General features: G+C 35.2%; 1 long non-coding RNA gene across 3 annotated transcripts in view; it reads left to right on the top strand.

Moving 5' to 3' along the window:
- Nucleotides 1-25564, top strand: part of LOC141419582 (uncharacterized) — a 99754-nt gene that overhangs the window by 3566 nt on the left and 70624 nt on the right. For all 3 annotated transcript variants that reach the window (XR_012444223.1, XR_012444225.1, XR_012444224.1), the window contains exon 2: nucleotides 2609-2738. This is a non-coding gene — a long non-coding RNA (uncharacterized lncRNA). The remainder of the gene's footprint in view (nucleotides 1-2608; nucleotides 2739-25564) is intronic.

Genomic DNA, 25564 nt, shown 5'->3' with positions numbered 1-25564 from the left:
AAAAGAGCAAGGGTTATGCGTGTGTTTCTACAGATGTCCATGGATCCCTGAAACACTATGGGTTCATCTTCAGAATGTCAGGCTCATCCTTCGGAGGAAGGGACTGCTATGAATATATCCTTAGGATATGAAATTCTGCATTTGTGCATTGGTCATCCAGTTCCTTGTCTTCCTGTAAGCATTCAAACGTGGTTTAACATACTGCTTCCTACACAGGAAAGCTGTACATGAGACTTTGTCTTTAAATTTTACAGAAATTAATAATACTAACATGGAAAAACACAATCTCACAATATGCAAGACTATATCATATAAACATTGGAAATATTCTCCTCCTCATTGGAGCAATTTTCATGCCAGCACTGGAAAGTTACTTGTATCTACTCATAATTTCTCTTTTATTGATTGGGGCCCTCATGGACGCTTTGTACACAACTGTCCTGAAGATTGAAATAGGATTGTCTGTGATTATATTAACAAAATTGTTTAACAAAATAGCCCATTACATACAGAATATAATATGAAAGGACTAATGGCATGACATGATGGGCGAATGTCATCCCCAAGGCCCTGATATCTAATACAAAATATTACTTATCCAGAACAACCTGAGATCTGGAAATTGGTTGCTGCCTCTGCACCAATGACCTATTGAAAAGGAAACTTATCTAGAAACAAATATTCCTGATCTGACTATGTCTTTGATTATAATGCATCCTTTTATGTGCAAGCATGTGTCAATTTACCATATGTTTTCACTCTTGGAACTTTTAGTTTTAATTTTACTCTAAAAAGTGTTGATTGCTTTGATGGTAGACTATACACCTGTGTTAACAATTGCCCATTAATTGGTCCTCTCAAACATTGTTTATATTAAGGACAAGAAAAGATGTTTGGTTGCCTGTAAACTTAACAAGAGAATGACAACACTCTCCCTTAGAAGGTTTAGTAACTAAAGTAGTGTCTAAATTATTGACATGATCAAAAAGATTTATCAAATGGGTTATTCTTGCTATAGTTGGTCTTGTCATTTTTTCTACAGGATACTCCTGTTTCCAATGACAATTAAATTCTTACAAAACTTCTAAAGCCATAGTCACATTGGGATTGCTACGTTTAAAAAATGAAAAAGGGGGACTTGTTGGAGCCAGCAATGGGACCTTGCCTGTGTGAGTTGGTACCTGGCCTTGTGAGAAAGCTCCTAGGAACTGGGGCAAAAGCCTCAGGACCAGACTGTGCCTGTGCATGTGTGAGTTGGTACCTGGCCTTGTGAGAAAGCTCCAAGGAACTGGGGCAAAAGTCTCAGACAAGACTGTGCCTGTGTGAGTTGGTATCTGGCCTTGTGAGAAAGCCAGACATCCAGAAAAACAGTATTCAAGGTTTCCAGATGGCTTTGTGTCCTTCGGTTATAAATAAGAAATTTATGTTGACCATGTTCTTCTCCTGCTTCTCTGTTCCTGTTTTAAAGGAGATATAACAGAGTTAATTTTAACTTTCCTTCCCTGTGCTAATGTAACCTTGACACGTAATACTTGGCATGCTTTTTCTGACCAAATGCTCTCTGTGTAAAAGGAGTTTATAAAAAGCAATGTATACTTCATTAAAGTGGCTATTGAGCAGGACTCAGTAGTCCCCTCATCTTTTTTACGGCTTCGGTCAACCAGGTTCCACTGGTAAATGGCATTACACTTATTTTAACAACTTCAGGTTTGTTTTTTAAAAACATTTTGTTTAGAAGACTAAATAAAGTGCAAACATATGCATGATATATGGAAAGTTAAATGGACAAAGAAGCATGAAAATAAAAGTCAGATATGTGTAAGAAAATAATTTCAAATATATTCTTATTGAACTCATAAACAATATAAAGATACAAACTTTCATTTCTCTATCTTTTCAGCATACATAAAAAATAAGATTTAGAGTGTTAAACAGGAAAAGGGGAAAATTATTATTACTTGTGTATGGTATACCAAAATGCATGGGAAACTCAAGAGAATCCACTGAAAAACATTTACAAAGTATTTTAGCATTGCTTCCAACAATGGCATATTAACATGTTGAAGCCAAGTAATAATTTGATGTTGGGTAGAGGAGGCTTGCCTCTGCATTCTAGGATGATTTGTATCATGTTTACCCTCTAGATAAAAGTAGCACCCCTAGGCCACTTCTGACAACCAGAAATGTTCCAGACTTTGCCAAATATCACCTGAGAGGTAATTGAGAATGAGAACCACTGAACTAGAGAATAAGTAATTTTGTGTGTTATACACATGAGATAAAAAGTCACTTTGCAATAGCAACAAAAAGATAAGGTACCCAAAAATACATTATGAAGAAATGTATAAGATTTACATGAAGATAACTTTAAAAAACAAATGAGATTTGAGTGAAAATAGATTAATGAAATTCAAAAGTGCATTTTTTAAATACAATCAGCATGAAAACTGGAACTTAAAACCCTGGAATCAGTCATTTTTTTCAGAACACTGGAAACCAACTAAAATTTTACAAGCTAAGGAACAAGTACTCAAAAAAAAGTTGAATATTTGAATAAAGAGAGCTTTGTGACATTTAATTTACTCTGATTTCTTTGTCTGCTTTCCAGCTTCACAGTTACTTTGAAGATATTAGCACATTTTTTATATAGATACCAGTGCTGGAAAGAGAGGAATTGAGAGAAAATTGATGTCGGTGCTTTGTACTTAAACAGTGACTCCTGGATGACCAACTCAAAGGTCTTTTCTTCTACTATATTCTTGGGAACATAAAAAGCTAAGCACATGTCCATGCTTCAGGGAAAAGTCAGAAGAAAGAGGAGAAATACTTGAGTTTGCACTCCTGCCTGGCTTCTAGCCTCTATACATAGAGAAAATTAACAGTAATGTGTCATTATAAACTTCCAGGCAAAGCATAATAGATGTGTTCCAACACAAGCAAATGGCTTCTCATCAAAGATGGAATGATTTTATTGGGGGATAAGGTTCCAAGTATTTAAAGAATCTCTATGAAGTCACTGGTGATGAAAGAATAAGATGTCAATGGCCACAAATGTCAAAATACAGAGACTAAAAGTTCAGCTCCCAAAAGTCATTAAATAAAAATGTATTACAAAAAACAGTAATGACAAAATCTGGGGCTACAGAGGAAAGGAAAATATGATTTCAAGTGTTGCCAAAATATGCTAGACAAAATATCTTTTATTTGTGGTACTTGGGTATAAAATCAGGGCCTTGTGCTTGCAAGCACTCTACTATTAAATGATTAGAAGGAAATATTTAAAAATTTTATTACATTAGTTAGTATTATTTTTTAAATACTCTACCAAGAAAAAGAGTAGCAAAAGGAAAAATAGACAAATTAAAATTTGTGCATCAAAGCACATTATCAAAAAATGAAAAGGAAAACTACACAATTAGAGAAAATATTTACAAATCATAAATCTTACTAGACATGTTTTATAGAGTTTACAAATGATTTGTAAAGCAACATAGAAAGTCAAACAATTTGATTAAAATATAGGGAAAGTAGTTTGATAGACATTTCTCCAAAGATATATAAATGGTGGTTAGTAATTACCTGAAAAGATGATTAACACCATTATTCATTAAGGAAATACACAAATTAAAACCACAATGTATTATCATTTCACATCTACTAGGATGGCTATAATAAAAATCAAAACAAAGCAATTAACAAAATTATAATTCATACATTGGTCCTGGCAATGTAAAATATCACCTCTGTTTTAAAAAGTTTAACCACTACTCATAATGTTGAACATTGACCCAGCCAATTGCACTCCTAGCCATACAACCAGGAATTGAAAGCTTGTGTTCTCTTAAAGTTGTATGTTATTGTTAGTAGCAATAATTTAAAGAAAAAAACATATCATGGATGAAGGTTTGCCAAACCAACACTGTATGTATGTGGATTGCCTATGTACTTGTCACCAACTTGAAAAATTGATATATTCAATATGGATGAGAACTGTTGATTATTGGAATTATAAACTCACAAAATAAAAAATAAAACTGTGAAAAACACCAAAAACATGGCAATTAATTATTGAATAAATAAGCATAATATGATATATTAGTACAGTAGAATATTGTCAGTCATAAAAAAGAATCTATCATTAATTAAAGCTGCAGCATTGATAAACCTTCATAACATTGTTCTTAGTGAAAGAAGCCGAAACAAATAGCACATAATCTTTGATTCCAAGAAGATGAAATACCCAGAATAAGAAAATCCGTTGTAAAACAAAGTATAGAAATGTTTACCAGGAGTTGAACTGAGGAGGAATGATAGCGATTGCTTAATGAGTATGGTATTTGTTTAAGGACTGCTGAAAATACTTTAGAATAAGATAGTGTCAATTGATAGTTGCATAAGAGTATAAATACCTAAATGTCACTGAATTGTATACTTTAAATGATTAGTGTGTTGAATTTTATGTTATACAAACTTTGTTTCAATAGCAAACATAAATCTCATAAAGTAACATAAGAGAAGATGCTACTGGAAATCAATCTAAATATTCTCTTAGATAAGTACATACCAACATTTGTGACATAATTTCTCACTAAGGTAATACATTACTTTAATGCAATTTAAATAAACATGGTAATATGTTTCAATTTTGGAAAAGGCATGAGTGTACATTATTTTTAACAATAACCAATTAAAATTAAATAGAAAATTGAGTCTATAAATATTAAAATACTTGATTGTAGAAAATGAAGAGACAAACACTTTAATAGACCAAAATATAGAATCTGTTCACGGAAAGAAATCTGAGAAATTGGCATTTCAATTAATGCAATAAAGGTGATAATTTAACAGATAAAGTTGAAATCTGTGGGAAATCATATGAAAAAATAGTTCAAACAAATTTATATGCATAACTATTCTTAACATTAAAATTTATTTAAGTTACATTTTAAAAAGGAAAGCCTAATATTATTATAAAACAGGGACTACTATTCTTGGTAATGATGGAAAAGACACTTTGACTTAACCCTCTATCTGAGAACAAGTAGAAAACCTGACTATTTTAAAAACTCTTTTTGAAGGCAACAGAGATCTAACGTCTATAAAAAATTGTAGGGCTAAGACATGAAACAAGGAAAAATGCAATAATTCACCCACACTTGAGTCTACTTTTTTTTTATTCATTTACTCATATGTGTATACATTGTTTGGGACATTTCTCCCCCCTACCCATTTACCACTCTCCCCCCCCTTTAAGGCAGAACTTGTTCTGCCCTTACCTCTAATTTTGTTAAAGAGAAAGTATAAACAATAATAAGAAAGACAAAGCATTTTGCTAGTTGAGATAAGGATAGCTAAACAGAGAGATTCCTAGCATTGCTCCCCTGTACAAATGTGTTACAACCCAAGTTGATTCATCTCTAACTGACCTTTTCTCTAGTTCCTGATCCCCTTCTCATATTGACCTCTGTCACTTTAAGGTTTCTATATCATCTCCATAGAGGACATCGAATACAATCATGTTTTGGGTTTCTAACCTATCCCCATACCTCCTGTTTGTGCTCTCCCCTTACCATGTGACCCAAGTCCAACCACATTGCTGTATTTGCCCTATATCTAAAGTCTGCATATGAGAGGGAAAATGCAATTTTTGGTCTTCTAATCCTGGCTAATCTTGATTAGAATGATGTTCTCCAGTTCCATACATTTACTTGCAAATGATAAGATTTCATTCTTCTTCATGGCTAAGTAGAATTCCATTGTGTATAAGTAACACATTTTCTTAATCCATTCTTCAGTAGTGGGGCACCTTGGTTGTTTCCATAACTTGACTATTGTGAATAGTGCTGGAATAAACATGGACGTGCAGGTGCCTCTGGAGTAACCTGTGTCGCATTCCTTTGGGTATATCCCCAGGAGTGGGATTGCTGGATCATATGGCAGATCTATGTTTAGATTTTTAAAAAGCTTCCAGTTTTTTTCCAAACTGGTTACACTAGTTTACATTCCCACCAGCAGTGTACAAGGGTTCCTTTTTCCCCACATCCTCACCAACGTTTGTTGTTGGTGGTGTTTTTGATGATGGCTATTCTAACAGGGGTGAGGTGGAATCTTAGTGTGGTCTTGATTTGCATTTCCTTTATGGCTACAGATGGTGAGAATTTGTTCATGTGTTTTTTGGCCATTTAAATTTCTTCTTTTGAGAAAGTTCTGTTTAGTTCAGTTGCCCGTATCTTTATTGGTTCATTGTTTTGGGAGAGTTTAGTTTTTTGAGTTCCCTGTATATTCTGGTTATCAGTCCTTTGACTGATGCATAGCTGGCAAATATTTTCTCCCACTCTGTGGATGGTCTCTTCAGTTTAGAGACCATTTCATTTGTTGTGCAGAAGCTTTTTAATTTCATGTAGTCCCATTTGTCCATCCTTTCTCTTAGTTGCTGGGCTGTTGGAGTTCTGTTGATGAAGTCCTTGCCTATAACTATTGCTTACAGAGTATTCACTACTCTTTCCTGTACTAACTTGTTTTGGGTCTAATATTAAAGTCCTTTATCCACTTTGTGTTGATACTAGAACTGGATGATAGACATGGATCTTGTTTCAGTTTTTTGCAGACGGATAACACTTTTCCCAACAATATTTGTTGAAGAGTTTATCTTTTCTCTATCATCTATTTTTGACACCTTTGTCAAAAATAAGGTGTGTATAGCTGTGTAGATTCATATCCAGGTCCTCTATTCTGTTCCACTGGTCTTCATGTGTGTTTTTGTGCCAGTATCATGCTGTTTTTATTGCTATTGCTTTGTAATGCAGTTTGGAATCTGGTATTGTGATAGCTCCAACATGACTCTTTTTCTGAGTATTGCTTTGGCTATTTGCAGTATTTTGTGTTTCCAAATAAATTTTAAGGTAGATTTTTCAATCTCTGTGATGAAAGTCATTGGGATTTTGATGGGAATTGCATTATACATGTATATTGCTATTGGTAGTATAACCATTTTTACTCATGGATTCTACCAATCCATAAGCACAGGAGATCTTTCCACCTTTTGTAGTCTTCTTCAATGTCTTTCTTCAGGGGCTTCTCATTCTCCTTATAGAGATCATTCACATCCTTTGTTACATTTACTCCTAGGTATTTGATTTTATTTGTGGCTATTTTAAATGGAATTGTTTCCATATATTCTTTCTCAGTTTGTTTGTTATTGGTGTATAGAAAAGCTAATGATTTCTGTAAGTTGATTTTGTATCCTTCCACCTTGCTTTAGCTGTTTATGGTGTCTAGGAGTTTTTGGGTCTTTAAGATATAGGATAACGTCATCTGCAAATAGGGATATTTGGACAGTTTCTTTACCTATTTGTTTTCCTTTTATTTCTTCTTCTTGCCTAATTGCTCTGGCTAGGAATTCCAGTACTATTTTGAATAGGAGTGGGGATAGTGGGCACCCTTGTCTTCTTGATTTTAGGGGAAATGGTTTCAGTTTTTCAAGATTAAGTATGATGTTGGCTATAGTTTTGTCATATACAGCCTTTACACTGCTGAGGTACTTCCTTTCTATTCCTAGTGGCATTGAATCTTGTAGAAGGCTTTTTCTGCATCTATTGAGATGATTAAGTGGTTTTGTCTTTGCTTCTATTAATGTGCTGTATTACAGTTATAGATTTACATATGTTGAACCACCCCTGCTTCCCTGGGATGAAGCTGACTTGGTTGTGGTGAATGATCTTTCTAATGTATTGTTGGATTCAGTTTGCCATTATTTTCTTGAAGATTTTTGCATTGATGTTCATTAAGGAGATTGGCTTATAGTTCTGCTTTTTGGAGGTGTCTTTGTCTGGTTTTGAAATGAATGTAACACTGGCTTCATAAAATAGTTAGGCAGTTATCCTTCCCTTTCTGTTTCATGGAACAATTTAAGGGGGATTGGTATTAGCTCTTCTTCAAAGCTCTGATAGAATTCAGCAGAGAATCCATCAGGCCCTAGACTTTTCTTTTTTGGGAGAGTCTTCATTGTTAATTCAATTTCATTTTGTGTTATAGATCTATTCAGGTGATTAATGTCCTCTTGGTTCAATTTTGGATGGTCATAAGTATCTAGAAACCTGTCCATTTCTTCAAAATTTCCAAATTTATTAGAATATAGGTTCTCAAAGTAGTCTCTGATGATTTCAATCTTACTTATTTTTACTAAGAACCAACTTTCTGTTTCATTGACTCTTTGCATTTTTTTTTGTTTCTATTTCATTGATTTCTGCCCTTATTTTTATTATTTCTCTCCTTCTGCTTTTTTGGGACTTGCTTGCTCTTGTTTTTTGAAGAGTTTGAGAAGAAGCATTAAGTCATTGGAATGAGGTTTCTGTCATTTTGATATATGCACTCATGGCTATAAACTTTCCTCTCAGAACTGCCTTTGCTGTGTCCCATAGGTTCTGGTAGGTCGTGTTTTCATTTTCATTAACTTCTAGGAACCTTTTAATTTCCTGTTTTATTTCATCAATGACCCATTCTTCATTGAGCAATGTGTTGTTCAGCTTCCAACTGTTTGCATGTTTTTTACTGTTGTTTTTGATCTTGAGTTCTAGTTTTAATATATTGTGATCAGATAGAATGCTTGAAATTATTTCTATTTTCTTATATTTGCTGAGGCTTGCTTTGTGCCCTAAGATATGATCAATTTTGGAGAAGATTCCATGAGATACTGAGAGGAATGTATATTGTGCAGAAGTTGGATGAAATATTCTGTAGACATCAGCTTGGTCCATTTGATATATGGTGTGATTTAGATCTTGTATTTTTTGTATTGATTTTTTGTTTGGATGATGTATCTATTTGTGATGGGGGGTATTAAAGTACACCCCACTGCCAATATGTTGGTGTTTATATATGTTTTAAGTTCCTTCAGAATATGTTTGATGAAATTGGGTGCATTGACATTGGGTGCATGTAGGTTGATAATTATTATTTCCTTTTGGTATATTTCTCCTTTTATTAGTATCAAATGTCTTTCTTTATCTAATTTGAACAATGTGGGTTTGATGTCTTCTTTGTCCAAGATAAATATTGTTTCTTCTGCCTGTTTTGGGGGGCCATTGGGTTGGTAAATCTTCTTCTAGCCTTTCACTCTAAGTCAGTGCTGTTTCTGTGGATGAGAAGGGTCTCTTGTAAACAACAGATTGTTGGATCTTCCTTTTTAATCCAGTTTGCCAAATGGTGTCTTTTGATGGTGTGATTAAGTCTGTTAACATTCAGTGTTAGTATTGATAGGTATGTGGTGATTCCTGTCATTTAGTTTTTTTTGTTGTTGTTTAAGGGTTTGATTGTGTGTAGCTGAATCAGTATTACTCTCTACTTCCTCACCTTTTCTTCTCCTGTGGTTTGGTATTGCCTGTCCTTTCATGGTTTTGTTTCCTTTCATTTTCTACATGCAGAATTCCTTGAAGAATCTTTTCTAGTGGTTGCTTGGTGGTCATACATTGTTTAGGTTTCTGCTTATCATGGAAGACTTTTATTTTTCCACTCATTTCAATGAATAGTTTTGCTGGGTAGAGTAGCCTAAGGTTGAAGTTATTTTGATTCAGTGCCTGGAATAACTCACTCCATGCTGTTTTTTATTTTAAGGTTTCCATTGAGATTCTGCTGTGATTTTGATGGGTTTACTTTTGTATGTTTTGTTTTTTTTTTTTTTTTTTTTTTGCTCATGCAGCCCTCAAAATTCTTTCTCTATTCTCTGTGCTTGTTGTTTTAATGATAATATGTTGTGGGGTAGTTTTATTTTGGTCAAGTCTGTTTGGTGTTCTGGAGGCTTCCTGTATCTGAATGGGAATAGTTTTCTCTCAGTTTGAGAAATTTTCTGTTATTATTTTGTTGAATATATTACTAATTTCTTTTGCTTACACCCCTTCTCCTTCTTCAATGCCCATGATTCTAAGGCTTGTTCTTTTGATGGAGTTGTTGAGTTTTTTCCTATTCCTTCACAGGTTTTGAGTTGTTTGATTAATAGTTTTTAAGTTTTTCCTTTAATTTGCATTTCATCTTCAAGTTCTGAGATTATGTCTTCTGTTTGTTCTAGTCTGATGGAGCTTCCATTATGGTGTGTATTTCTTTCATTCTTTTTTTGAGGTTTGCCATATCATGGGTCACTTCCTCTTTAATATTGTCAATTTTCCCCTTAATTCATTTATCTCTCTGTTTATGATATTCTCTGCTTCACTTTGGTATTTATTTAGGACTCCTGTGAGTTCACTTATTTGTTTTTGTGTCTTCTCATATTCTTTATTTTTGTTGTCTCAGAATTTCTTGAGTGCCTCCTGTACTTTTTGGTTAACCTGGTCTAGTAACATCTCCATGAAGTTCTCAGTGATTTCTTGCAGGGTTTCTTCTTTTAGGGTGTTCTTGTGGGCTTCATTGGGTTTCTTGGGATAGTCTAACCTTATTTTGCTAGAGTTTGGAACTGGGTATCTGTTTTCTTCATTTCCGTCTGGATCCTGTACTAATTTATTTTTGTGGGGAGAGTGGTTTCCATCCTTTTTTCATCTTCCCATCATTCTACTTGGTGCTCTGATTTCTTATTGTAATAATTTTAGTTTAAATTGGACTTATATTTGCTACTGATTTGGGAAATGCTGAAGCTTAGTTCTGAGAGACAGAGCCTTTCAGGACACCAGAACCTGGCATAGGCTTTGCTACATGTTAATGTTCATATGCTTTTGTTGAACAAAATTGAAGTCCTGTGAAGCAATATTGACTTCCCAGGCTATTGTTCAGTGTATGATTTTTACATTCATTTATTTTTTGAATCATTATTATATTTATTCATTTGATACCCAAAGCTATCTTATGACATTTCTATTCATTATTATCTGTACTATATAGGTAATAAAATTTTGATGCTTGGAGAGGTTAATTTACTCATTAAAGACCACAAAGGTAAGGAAATTCTATTCATGTGATTGAAACTGTATCTTTTTGAAATTCTAAAGCTGGAGCTCATAGCTACCAAACTATAGTATTATTAAATGATATACAGAAGTGTATTAGTTTTACTGTAGACCCTTATTTTCTCTCAGGAGTACTGAAGAAATTGACTAGTTAACACCTGAAAAGTGCATTGAAGTTAAATAGATGTGTTTTAACCATAAATAACTGTTAGAGAGTGCTTTAAATTAAGTGGATTCAAATTGCACATACAGTTTGATCATATACATTGGAAGTCACCACTACACATTTATTTTTTTCAAAGAGTTCATGTTTCTAATCCAGATGGAAATAGCATTATTTTTATCCATAACAATGAAGCATTTGACAGTAGTTCAAAGTTAAACATTTACTGGGTTGAACAGAAATTTATCAGGGCAAATTGTCTTAGTCTAAGGACTATTATATTGATCACTACTTATGAATCTTTCATTTTCCAAATTAAATAATTGAGTTAAATGTGTAGACTAGTTGTATATTTCTCACAGGGCAAAATTGTAAATACTCTAGGTATTTATATATTTTTTGCAGTGTTGGGGATTGATCCCAGGGCCTCACACATGCTAGGCAAGCACTCTACCATTGAGCTATGTCCCCAATGCTTTGTGAATAATTGTGATATAGCAAAATAATATATTTGAGGTTTAGAAAACTTATATAGTAGTCCACATCACTAACCATGAAATTCACATAAAATGCCAACCAGACATGACAACACATTTATGCGGCTGTATTTGTGTTGAATAAGCATTTGTGAAAAAATGTTAGAAAGTGTATTGGGTCAGTGAACTGGCCAAAATATTGGTTGTTCTATGGCACCAAAGGAACAATAAACCAGCATTACTGAGGCTATATGTATGACTTGATCTTAGACAATGAAGAAATTCTTATATTTTTTCTTTTTATTTTATCATTTTTACATTTACTTACATGTGTGTACATTGTTTGGACCATTTCCCACTTTCCCCACTTCCAGGCAGAACCTGTTCCACCCTCTTCTCTGATTTTGCTGAAGAGAAAACATAAGAGATAATAAGAAAGACATGGTATTTTTGTTAATTTTAGATAAAAATAGCTATACAGAGAGATTCCTAGCATTGCTTTCATCCACATATGCATTGCAATCTACATTGGTTCATTTCTAGCAGTCCTCTTCACTACTTCCTGGTACTCTTCCCATAGTGGCCTCTGCCAGTTTAAGATTATTTTATTCACTCTTCTACAGTGAGCACATCAACCATATTCAAGTTTTAGGTTTCCTTCCCTTTCCCTATTTCTCCCATGCACATTCTTCAGTTAGTGTGTGACCCATGTCCAATAATATTATCGCATTTATTTTAGGTCTATAATCTGCATATGACAGAGAAAATGCAACTTTTGGCCTTCTGAGCTTGGCTAACTTCACTTAAGATGATGTTCTCTATTTCCATCCATTTATTCATGAATGACAAAATTTCATTCTTCATGGCTATATAAAATACCATTCTGTATAAATACCACACTTTCTTAATACATTAATCTGTAGTGGGGCAGCTTGGCTGTTTGCATGGCTTGGCTATTGTAAATATCGCTGCAATGAACATGGGAGTGAAGTTGCCTTTGTAATAACCTGAGTTGCATTCCTTTGGGTATATCCCAGGGAGTGGGATTGCTGGATTATATGGCAGATCTATGTTTAGTTTTTAAAGAAGCCTCCATATTGTTTTCCAAAGTGGTTGTACTAGCTTACATTCCCATTTGCACTTTATGAGAGTTCTTTTTCCCCACATACTGCAAACATTTGTTGGTGGTGGTGCTCTTGATAATAGGTATTCTTACAGGAGTGAGATGGAAACTTTGTGTGGTTGTGATTTGCATTTCCTTTATGGCCAGGGATGGTTAGAATTCTTTGTGTTTTTTGGCCATTTGGACTTCTTCCTTTGAAAAAGTTCTGTTTAGTTCAGTTGCCCAATTCTTTATTAGTTCATTCGTTTTGGGGGAGTTTAGTTTTTTGAGCTCCCTGTATATTCTGGTTATCAGTCCTCTGTCTGATGTATGGCTAGCAAATATGCTCATGTAGTCCCATTTGTCCATCTTTTTTCTTAGTTGCTGAGCTGCTGGAGTTCTACTGATGAACTCCTTACCTATAAATATTGCTGCCAGCTTATTCCCTCCTCTTCCTGTATTAACTGAAATGTTTCAGTTCTTACATTATGGTCCTTAATACATTTTGAGTTGATACTAGAACAGGTTGAAAGGAATACATCTGAGTTCAGTTTTCTGTAGGCAGATAACCACTTTTCCTAGCAACATTTGTCAAAGAGGCTATCTTTTCTCCATCATTTGTTTTTGGCACCTTTGTCTAAAATAAGGTGTATATAGCTGTGTGTATTCATATCCACATCCTCTATTCTGTCCCACAGGTTTTCATATCTGTTTTTGTGCCCATACCATTCTGTTTTTATTACTGTGGCTCTGTAGCATAGTTTGTAGTCAGGTATTTTGATACCTCCAGTATTGCTCTCTTTGCTCAGTATTGCCTTAGCTATTCAAAGTCTTCTATGTTTCCAAATGAACTTTAGTTCAGATTTTTCAATCTTTCTGATGAATGCCATTGGGATTTGATGGGAATTGTGTTGAGCATGTGGATTGCTTTTGGTAGTATGGCCATTTTTACTACATTGATTCTGCCAATCCATGACCATGAGAGATCTTTCCACTTTCTGTAGTCTTCTTCAGTGTCTTTCTTCAGTGGTTTGTGGTTCTCCTAGAGGAAGTCATTTACATTATTTGTTAAGTTTATTCCTAGGTATTTTGAGTTGGTGGGGCTATTGTAAATGGAATTGTTTCCCTATATTCTTTCTCACTCTTTTCATTGTTGGTATGTAGAAAGGATACTGATTTTTGGAAGTTGTTTATGTATCCTGCTACATTGCTGAACCAGTTTCTGGTGTCTAACAGTTTTTGACTTGAGTTTTCAGGTCTTTGAGATATAGGATTATGTTTTCTGCAAATACGGATACTTTGACTATTTTTTTACCTATTTGTATTCTTTTATTTCTTCTTGCTTTGGCTAGGAATTCCAGGATTATATTGAATAGGAGTAGGGAGAGTGGGCACCTTTGTCTCATTCCTGATTTTAGGTGAAATGGTTTCAGTTTTTCCCCATTAAGTATGATGTTAGCTATAGGTTTGTCATATACAGCCTTTATAATGTTGAGATATATTCCTTCAATTCCTAGTGTTCTTAGAGCTGTTATCATGAAGTGATGTTGAATCTTATCAAAAGCTTTTCCTTCATCTATTGAGATGATCAAGTGGTTTTTGTATTTGCTTCTATTAAAGTGCTCTATTACATTTATGGATTTGTGTATGTTGAACCATTCCTGCATGCCTGGGATGAAGCTAAACTGGTCACGGTGAATGTTCTTTCTGATATGTTGTGGAGTTTAGTTTCTCATTATTTTATTGAGGAGTTTTGGATCAGTGTTCTTTAAGGAGACTCAACTGTAGTTCACCTTTTTGGATGTGTCTTTGTATGGTTTTGGGAACAGTATAATACTGGATTCATAGAATGAGTTAGGCAGTGTTCCTTCCATTTCTACCTCAAGAAAAGCTTTAAGCAGTGTTAGTATTAGTTTTTCATTAAAGTTCTGGTAGAATCCAGCAGAGAATGCACCATGTCCTGGACTTTTCTTTTTTAGGAGACTCTTTATTGCTGTTTCAATTTAATTACATGTTATAGATTTGTTTCCGTTGTTAATATCCTTTTGGTTCAGATTTGGGTGGTCATAAGAATCTAAAATTTTGCCCATTTCTTCAAGATTTTACAATTTATTGGAATATAGGTTATCAAGGTATTCTTTGATGATTCCCTGGATTTCTTTGGTGTTTGTTGTTACCTAGCCTTTTTGTTTCTTTTTTTACTAATTTGGGTCTTTTCCCTCCTTATTTTAGTCAGATTTGCCCAGGGCTTGTCAATGTTGCTTATTTTTTCAAAGAACCATCTTTTTGTTTCTTTAATTTGGTGTGTGGTCTTTTTTGGGTTACTATTTCATTAATTTCAGCCCTTATTTTTATTATTTCTCTCCTTTTTCTTTTGGGTATTGTTTGCTCCTGTTTTTCTAGGAGTTTGAGATATAGTGTTAGGCTGTGTATTTGAGATCTTTCTGTCTCTTTAATATATGCACTCATGGCTATAAGCTTCCCTCTTAGGATGGCCTTCACTGTGTCCTATAGGGTCTGGTAGATGGTGCTTTCATTTTCCTTAACTTCCAGGAACATTTTGATTCCCTTTCTTATTTCTTCTATAACTCACTGATAGTTTAGAAATGTGTTACTCAGTTTCCAATTATTTGTGTATTTTCTACTGTTTTTCTGTTGTTGAGTTCTAGTTTTAAAACATTGTGGTCACATAGAATCCTGGAGGTTATTTCTTTTTTCTTACATTTGCTGAGGCTTGCATTTTGTCCTAAGATATGATCTATTTTGGAGAAAGTTCCATGGGCTGCTGAGAATACTGTATATTGTGCTGTTGTTGAATGAAATATTCTGTGGACCTCAGTTAGGTCCATTTTATCTATGATGTCATTTAGTTGTAGGATTTTTTTATTGAATTTTTGTTTGGATGATCAATCCATTGCTGATAAAGGAGTATTAAAGTCTCCCACTACCACTGTGTTAGAATCTGTATGTGCTTTTAAGTCCTTTGGTGTATTGGGTGCACTGACATTAGGTGCATATAGATTGATAATTGTTATTTCCTTTTGGTATATTTCCCCTTTTATTAGTATGAAGTGTCCTTCTCTATCTCATTTGACCAATGTAAGTTTGAAGCCTACTTTGTCTGATATAAGTATTGCTACTCCTGCTTGTTTGGGGGGGTGGGGCATTGGCTTGGTAAATCTTCCAGCCTAAGCTAGTGTTTATATCTGTCAGTAAGATGAGTCTCTTCTAAACAACTGATTGTTGGGCCTTCTTTTTTAATCCAATTTTCCAAATGGTGTCTTTTGATGGAGGATTGAGTCCATTGACACTCAGTGTTGATATTGATAGGTATGTGGTGATTTCTGACACTTAGTTGTTTTTGTTGTTTAATGGTTATTGTATGCTGCCAAATCAATGCTACTCTCTGATTACTTGTCTTTTCTTCTCCTGTGGTTTCATGCTTACCATCATCTTGTGGTTTTGACTCCTTTCATTTTCTCTATGCAGAATCTTCTGTAGTGGTGACTTAGTGGTCATATATTGTTTTAGTTTCTCTTTATTATGGAATATTTGTATTGCTCTGTAATTTTTGAATAACAGTTTTCCTTGTTTGAGTATCCTGGGACTGAAATTCTTCTCTTTCAGTGCCTGATATAGCTCACTCTATGCCCTTCTTTCTTTTAAGATTTCCATTGAGATATCTGGTGTTATTGTATGGTTTTAGCTTTATATGTTATTTATTTTTTCTCCCTTACAGCCTTCAATATTCTTTTTCTGTTCTCTGTGCTTTTTGTTGTAATGATAATATGCCACTGGGAGCTTCGTTTTTGGTGTCCTGCATGCTTCCTGTACCTGAATGGGCATAACATTCTTGAGTTTGGGGAAATTTTCTGTTATTATTTTATTGAATATGTTATGAACCCTTTTGACTTGCACCTCTTTATCTTTTTCAGTGCCCATGATTCTCAAGTTTGGTCTTTTGATGGAGTTGCTGATTTCTTGCATATTCCTTTTACAGCTCTTGAGTTGTTTGACTAAGGTTTCTTCTGTTTTTTCTTTAATTTCTACTTTATCTTTGAAATCTGAGATTCTATCTTTCACTTGTTCTACTGTGCTGGAGTGGCGTCCCACTGTGGTTTTTGTTTGACTAAAGGGATTTTTTATTTCCAGGATTTATATTTCATTCTTTTTTCTGAGGTTTTACATATCTTTGCTTAACTCTTCTATTTTATTTTGTGTTGTCATCTTTAATTAATTAATTTTTTAATTTTGTCCTTTGTTTCAGTTTGGTGTTTCTTAAAGTCCTCTATGAATTCCTTTATTTGTTTCTGTGCCTTCTCATATTATTTATTTTTGCTGCCTTGAAATTTCTTGAATGTATCTTGTACATTCTAGTTAACCATGTCTTGTATCTTCTCCATGAATTTCTCAATAGTTTCGTCCAAGATTTCCTTTTTGAGGATTTTTTGTGGGCATCACTGGGCTCCTTATTGATATTTATCATTGTTTTTGTTTGGGGTCAGGAACTGGGTGTCCATTTTCTTCATTTCCCACTGAATCCTGTAGTGAGTTATTTTCTTGAGGAGAGTGGTTTCCATCCCTTCTTCTTTCCATCACTCAACTTGGTGCTGTGCCACTGTGTTCTTGATAAGCTAGTTCATGGTTTTAATTGCCTATTTTATTTCTTTTGCGTTAATTTTTGTCTCATGACTGACTTGGTTGTTAGGTAGTTTGATGTGCTCTTTCTGGCCATGGACTGGAGGAGTAATTTAGCAATAACAAATTCATAGGTTCACTGCCAGACCAGTTGTTTATAAATTATATAAATTATCCCTTTGTGATAATATCTATGAACAGTGGTAATTGGGGTTGGTAATGGTTATTTGGCTAGATATAGAAATTTAGGAAATTGGTAAAGGCAGCACTAAAAGTGGGGTTAGAAAAGGGGTGAGTGTTTTGGCAAAGAGGTATGGGGGCTGCTGGGTTTTGTGGCCCTTGTGTGTGGTTGTATTTCTATTGCTATAGTGGTGGGTGCTTTTGTCAGTGATTATAGGGGCTGAGGTTGTATACAATTGGTACAGTAGGCTATTTAGCAGGTGTTGAGTGTGTAGTAGAGAGTGGTAAGGTGGTGACAGGTTGGTGGAGGATAAAAGAGGTAGTGAAGACAGAAGGAAAGAGTGGATGATAAGGCACAGAAAGAGTAGTTGAGAGGGGGAACAATGGATTGCAACAGAGAAGAAGGAAGGAAACTGAAGGGGTAAGAAGAGGGATAAGAAAATAGTGATGGTAAAGTTAATAATACAGAAAAAAGTAACAGAAAAGCCAAAAACAATTTAAAAAAATGGGTTCAGGAGCAACAAAGTGTTAAGTGTTTTAGTATAAGTTCTGGAGCTATTCTTTTGTTGTATAATCCTGGTATTGGTGTACAGTCAGAAGCTCTGATGTGATCTCAGTAGGTAAGTGGCTTGTCAGTATTATTTGGTCTTTTCTTCCAGAAGGTTAATTACAATTGTGAGGTGATGTATGTCTGCCAGTTTGTGCATGGTTGTCAGAGCTATTGTTTTCACCAGGTAGCAGTTGTGTTGCCCTTCAGCTGCAACTTTGTTTGGTCTGCTCCTCTCCCAATAAGGTGGGGCAATTCAGTTTTGAATGCTGCCCTCTGTTCCATGAGATGAGCTCTGTGATCCAGCACCTGCCCTGCTTAGTGAGGTTGGACTGTCTCCCCACCTCTGCTCTTAGCCTTTGGTGCCTCTCCCAACCTCTTCTGGGTGCTAGTGGCTCCTGTGGGATTTTGGCTTGTCACCCTTCTCCTGCTCTCAGACATTGTGCCTCTCACAAACTCTACTGCATGGTAGTGGTTCCTCTAGGAAATTGGCTTGTCACTCCACCCCTGCTCTGAGATTTTACTGCTTTACTCATGTTTGTTCACTGAGATTTTGGCACTGAGAGTTCAACTCCATGTCCCACCCCCATTCTGCAGGCCAGTTCAGAGTTCCAGCCCTCCTCCTTTGTTGGTGTTAGATTACAGTTTGCTCTTTATGTTTTTCAGTTTTGTAGGTGGGAGGGGGAGGGTTCAGTCTGCCCAGGGACTATGCTGGATTATGTTTTGGGGGGTTGGTAGGGGAGTCGGGCATGGTGCATGATGCTCACCTGTTCATTCTGCAAATTCACAAGATGATCTTTGGAGCCTCCAATGGGGAGAAATGGTACTGCTTTTCTCAGTGATGCATGGCACCAGGAGGCTTTCGACAGGTACTGGTCCAGGATATCACAGAGCTTGATTATGATTGACATTCTGTCTTCTGCTTGCTGGGAGGAAAAAAAAGAGAAAAAGCCACAGGGCTTTTTTCTCAGGGCTGGACACTTTGCTTGCTGTGTAACATGGGATTTTCATGGCTGCTAGGTGAAAATGAAGTCTGACTTAAGGGTCAGTGTTTGAATTTTATTTGCTCCTTATGTGATGGCAGTTATCATTTTGGCTAGAAGCAATAATAATTACCCAAGTGTAGCTCTGATGTCTCAAGGAGGTGTCTGGAGTCATGAAGCTTGGGATTTCTGATTTCCTTCCCTAGCCACTATCTAGGATCTCAAGAAACTCTTATTGTATACTGGTTTGACCATCAATGCAAGAATGTATTTTAAAAGCTGTTTAGGTATTTACTGCTAAGACAGCATTGCACAGCAAAGGAATTTGGGGGGGCCTATGTTTATGCTTTGCTGTACAATGAATTAGCATAAAATAAACAAATTTTAAAGAATAAATACCTTTAAATCTCACACATTTTTCTGAGGGTAATAAACTTAGAAGGAATTTTCTTATGTAATTTTTGGCATAGGACCTCTTATGAGTTTTCATCCTAATTGTCATCCAGGTATGCAGCCTATAGACTTGTGGCTCATTTTCTGGCATGTTAACACTGATTATTGATAAAAGACTTTTGTTCCTTTATTTGTGGATCTCTTCATAGTACTACTTCAGTGTCCTCAAAATGCGTCAGCTGATTTTTCCTCAAGTAAGTGAACCAAGGGAGCAAAATAGAAGTTTGTTTTTTTGTTTTTTTTTTTTTTCCTTTTTTTTTCCGGTGCTGGGGACCGAACTCAGGGCCTTACACTTGCCAGGCAAGCGCTCTTCCACTGAGCTAAATCTCCAACCCCAGAAGTTTTAAGTTATAAGTATCAATACATATTTATTATAAACATTAATTGGATTCACAGTGATGGTTCCATATATTCATATACTGTGCATGCCATATTTTACAATCTAGTTTCAGAAGTCACAAATTGGCATTTTCCCAATATCCTATTAAATACACTGGTCATTTATATTTATATCATAGAAAACTACACAGAAGCAGGAATTTAATAAGTATCATTAGTGGCAAACTCAGAGGGTGAGTACCACAAGACTATGTGCTACCTCTTTGGTCCTGAACAAATGACTTAATATCTTGAGGGAATTCAATTCCTTACCAATAAAATAAGGATGTTGATGATTTACTAGTGCTTAATAAGTCTGCAGAAAATTCAGTGTGCTACAGGAATAGCTATTTATTCTTTCTCTGGATTCTGTTATTTGACACGTCAGTTTTTCTGTTCTAATGTTGATGCCTGAGATTACTCATTTAGGAGTTGATTGGAACTCAAATTTTGGTAGCCTTTCTCTCTTCATGTTGTTTCATCCTTCAGAACCTACATGGCCTCCCACTCGAACAGAATAGTTTATTCTCCCTTTATTTCATGGCATCAGGGTGTCAAGAGGAAGAGTTATAAATTGATGATACCATTACCAAACCTGTGTTTGCATCACATTTGCTGTCATACTGGACAAAGTGACTTCTTGGTCAAATCCAGAGTGGGAAGTATACACATGCAAGATTCAGAGAAGCATGTTTTATTGGGAGTCACCAATATAATACTATGTTAATGATATTTATTACCAATATGTTTGTAAGCATTAGAAACAATATAAATATGTATAGTGGACCTTCAATAATCAGTAATCATTATCAGAGATTTTTTTCTCATTTATCACATTTTTTACTGTTCTTTTTATTATTCATTTATTCACATGTGCATACATTGTTTGGGACATTTCTCCCCCCTGCCTCCCCTCCCACCTTCTGCCCCCTTCCCCCTCAGTTCCAGGCAGGCCCTGTTTGACCTTTATCACTAGTTTTGTTGAAGAAAAGATACAAGCATAATATGGAAGAAAAAGTGTTTTTGCTTTTTGAGTTAAGGATAGCTATCCACAAATATTCCTAGCATTGCTTTCATGTACACATGTTATGAACCATGTTGATTCATCTCTAAGTGATCTTTATGCTGATTTCTGATCCCCTTCTCATGATAACCTCTGCTTCTTTAAGGTTTCTGTATTAGCTCCTCCAGAGTGGGGACATCAAACGTTTTCATGTTTTGGATTTTCTACCTATTTCTACATCACCCATATGTGCTCTCCCTTTGTCATGTGGTCCCAGTTAAACCACATTGCTGCATTTGCCATAGACCTAAAGTCAGCATGTGAGGGAGAACATATGATTTTTGGCCTTCTGATCTTGGTTGACCTTGTTCAGAATGATGTTCTCTAGTTTCACCCATTTACCTGCAAATGATAAGATTTCATTCTTTTTCATGGCTGAATAAAATTCCACTGGGTACAAGTACCACATTTTCTTGATCCATTCATCAATAGTGGGGCATCTTGGTTGTATCCATAACTTGACTATTGTGAATAGCACCACAAGAAACATGGGTGTACAAGTGCCTGTGGAGTAACCTGTGTTGCATTCCTTTGGATATATCCCCAGGAGTGAGATGGCTGGATCATACGGCAGGTCTATGTTTAGATTTTTAAAGGTCTCCAAATTTTTTTCCAGACTGGTTGTGCCAGCTTGCATTACCACCAGCAGTGGATTAGGGTTCTTTTCTCCCCATATACTTGCCAACAGATGTTGTTTTTGGTGTTTTTGATGATGGCTATTCTAACAGGGGTGAGGTGGAATCTTAGTGTGGTTTTGATTTGCATTTCTTTTATGGCTAGAGATGGTATTTTTTCATGTGCTTTGTTGCCATCTGAATTTTTTCTTTTGAGAAAGTTCTATTAAGTTCATTTGCCCATTTAATTGGTTCATTGATTTTAGGAGAGTTTAATTTCTTAAGTTTCCTGTATATTCTCGTTATCAGTGCCTTTTCTGATATACAGTTGGCAAATATTTTCTCCCACTCTGTGGGTGGTCTCTTCAGTTTAGAGACCATTTCTTTTGTTGTGCAGAAGCTTTTTAATTTTACAAAGTCCCATTTGGCCATCCTTTCTCTTAGTTGCTGGGCTACTGGGGTTCTATTGAGGAAGTCCTTGCCTATACCTATTAGGTCCAGAGTGTTTCCTGTTCCTTTCTGTAGTAACTTCAGAGTTTCTGGTCTGATATTTAGGTCCTTGATCCATTTTGAGTTGATACTAGTACAGGGGGATAGACATGGATCTGGTTTCAGTTTCTTGCTGATGGATAACTACTTTTTCCAGCAATTGAACAGGCTGTCTTTTCTCCATTGTATGTTTTTAGGAACTTTGTCAAAAATGAGGTGGGTATAGTATTATGGATTCATATCTGGATCTTCTATTCTGTTCCACTGGTCTTCGTGTCTGTTTTTGTGGCAGTACCATGCTGTTTTTATTGCTATTGCTTTGTAATATAGTTTGAAGTCAGGTATTATGATACCTGCAGCATTGCTTTCTTTGTTGATTATAGCCTTGGCTATTTGTGGTTTCTTGTGCTCCCAACTGAACTTTACAGTAGATTTTTCAATCTCTGTGATGAAAGTCTTTGGGATTTTGATGAGAATTGCATTAAACATGCAGATTGCTTTTCACAGTATAGCCATTTTTACCATGTTGATTCTACCGATCCATGAGCACGGGAGATCTTTCCATCTTCTGTAGTCTTCCTCAATCTCTTTCTTCAGGAGTTTGTAGTATTCCTTGTAGAGTTCATTCACATCTTTTGTTAAATTTACTCCTAGATATTTGATTTTTTTGAGGCTATTGTGACTGGAATTGTTTCCATATATTCCTTCTCAGTTTGTTTGTGTTGGTGTATAGAAAAGCTAATGATTTTTGTAGGTTGATTTTGTATCCTGCCACATTACTGTTGCTGTTTATGGTGTCTCAGAGTTTTTGAATAGAGTTCTTTGGGTCTCTAAAGTATAGGATCACATCATATGAAAATAAGGATATTTTGACAGTTTCTTTACCTATTTGTATTTCTTTTATATCTTCTTCTTGCCTAATTGCTCTGGCTAGGAATTCCAGGACTATGTTGAATAGGAGTGGGGATAGCAGGCACCCTTGTCTCATTCCTGATTTTAGGGGAAATGGTTTCGGTTTTTCATCATTAAGTATGATGTTGGCTGTAGATTTTTCATAAATATCCTTTAAAATGTTTATGTACATTCCTTCTACTCCTAGTTTTCTTAGAGCTTTTATAATGAAGTGGTGTTGGATCTTTTTGAAGACTTTTTCTGCATCTATTGAGATGATCAAGTGGTTTTTGTCTTTGCTTCTATTGATGTGTTGTATTACATTTATAGATTTGCATATGTGGAATGATACCTGAATCCATGGGATTAAGCCAACTTGGTCATGGTGTATGATCTTTCTGAAGTATTGTTGGATTTGGATTGCCATTATTTTATTAAAGATTTTTGCATCAATATTCATTAAGGAAATTGGCTTACAATTCTCCTTTTTGGAGGTGTCTTTTTCTGATTTTGTGATGAGAGTAATATTGGCTTCATAGAATGAGTTAGGCAATGTTCCTTCCCTTTCTATTTTGTGGAACAGTTTAAGGAAACTTGGTATTAGTTCTTCTTTAAACGTGTGATAGAATTCAGCAGAGAATCCATCGAGTCCTGCACTTTTCTTTTTTAGGAGACTCTTGATTGCTGCTTTAATTTCTTTTTGTGTTATAGATCTATTCAGGTAGTTAATATCTTCTTGGCTCAGTTTTTGCTGGTTGTAAGTTTCTACAAATCTGTCCATTTCTTCAAGATTTTCAAATTTATTAGAGTATAGGCTCTCAAAGTAGTCTCTGATCATTTCCTGGAATTCCGTGGTGTTTGCTGTTATCTCTTCTTTTGCAATCCTTATTTTACTGATTTGGGTTTTTTTCTCTCCTCCTTTTAGTTAGATTTGTGAGGGGTCTATCAATCTTATTTATTTTGTCAAAGAACCAGCTTTTTATTTCATTGTTTCTTTGTATGCTTGCTTTGGTTTCTATTTCATTGATTTCAGCCTTTATTTTAATTATTTCTTTCTTTCTTTCTGCTTGTTTTAGGATTTGCTTGTTCTTGTTTTTCTAGGAGTTTGAGTTGTAGAATTAGGTCATTGATTTGAGATCTTTCTGTCCTTTTAATATATGTACTCATGGCTATAAACTTTCCTCTTAGGACTGCTTTTGCTGTGTCCCATAGGTTCTGGTAGGTCATATTTTCATTTTCATTAACTTCCAGGAAACTTTTAATTTCCTCTTTTATTTCATCAATGACCCATTTGTCATTGAGCAATGTGTTGTCCAGTTTCCAATTGTTTGCATGTTTTTTACTGCTGTTTTTGTTGTTGATTTCTCATTGTAGTCAGATAAAATGTGTGGGATTATTTCTATTTTCTTGTATTTGCTGAGGCTTGCTTTGTGTCCTAAGATATGATCAATTTTGGTAAAGGTTCCATGGGCTGCTGAGAAGAATGTGTACTGTGCAGAAGTTGGATAAAACAATTTTGTAGACATCAGTTAGTTCCATTTGATCTATGGTGTAATTTAGTTCTAGAATTTCTTTATTGATTTTTTGTTTGGATGACCTATCTATTGGTGATAGGGGAATATAAAGGTCTCCCATTATCATTGTGTTGGAGTTTATATATGTTTTTAGGTCCTTCAGAGTATGTTTGATCAAATTGGATGCATTGACATTGGATGCATATAGGTGGATAATTGTTATTTCCTTTTGATGTATTTCTCCTTTTATTAGTATAGAGTGTCCTTCTTTATCTCATTTGATCAATGCAGGTTTGAAGTCTACTTTGTCTGAGACAGGTGTTGCTACTATTGCCTATTTTGGGGGACCATTGGCTTGGTAAATCTTCTTCCAACCTTTCACTTTCAACCAGTGCTTATTTCTGTCAATGAGGTGGGTCTCCTGTAGGCAGCAGATTGTTGGTTCTTCCTTTTTAATCCAGTTTGCCAAACAATGTCTTTTGATGGGGGAATTTAGTCCATTAACATTCAGTGTTAGTATTGATAAGTATGTGGTCATCCCTGTCATGTAGCTGTCTTTGTTGATTAAGAGTTTGATCATGTGTGACTGAATCAGTGTTATTCTTTACTTTCTTTCTTTTTCTTCTCCTGTGGTTTGATATTGCCTGCCTTTCATGGTTTTGTTTGCTTTCATTTACCATGTGCAGAATTCCTTGGAGAATCTTTTGTAGTGGTGGCTTGGTGGTCATATATTGTTTTAATTTCTGCTTATCATGGAACACTTTTATTGTTCCATCTATTTTGAATGATAGTTTTGCTGGGTAAAGTATCCTAGAATTGAAGTTATTTTCATTCAATGCTTGGAAGATCTCTCCCCATGCTCTTCTTTCTTTTAATGTTTCTGCTGAGAAGTCTGCTGTGATTTTGATGGGTTTACCTTTGTATGTTATTTGTATTTTCTCTCTTACAGCCTTCAATATTCTTTCTCTAGTCTCTGTACTTGTTGTTTTAATGATAATATGTCATGGGATAGTTCTGTTTTGGTCAGGTCTGTTTGGTGTTCTGGAGGCTTCCTGTACCTGAATGGGCATAGTTTTCTCTAGATTTGGGAAATTTTCTGTTATTATTTTGTTGAATATATTACGCATTCCTTTTGCTTGCAC

Source organism: Castor canadensis, chromosome X (assembly GCF_047511655.1).
Source record: "Castor canadensis chromosome X, mCasCan1.hap1v2, whole genome shotgun sequence".
Lineage (NCBI taxonomy): Eukaryota > Metazoa > Chordata > Mammalia > Rodentia > Castoridae > Castor > Castor canadensis.
The sequence above is the reverse complement of the archived record's forward strand: the minus strand, read 5'-3'. Positions and strand labels throughout refer to the sequence as shown.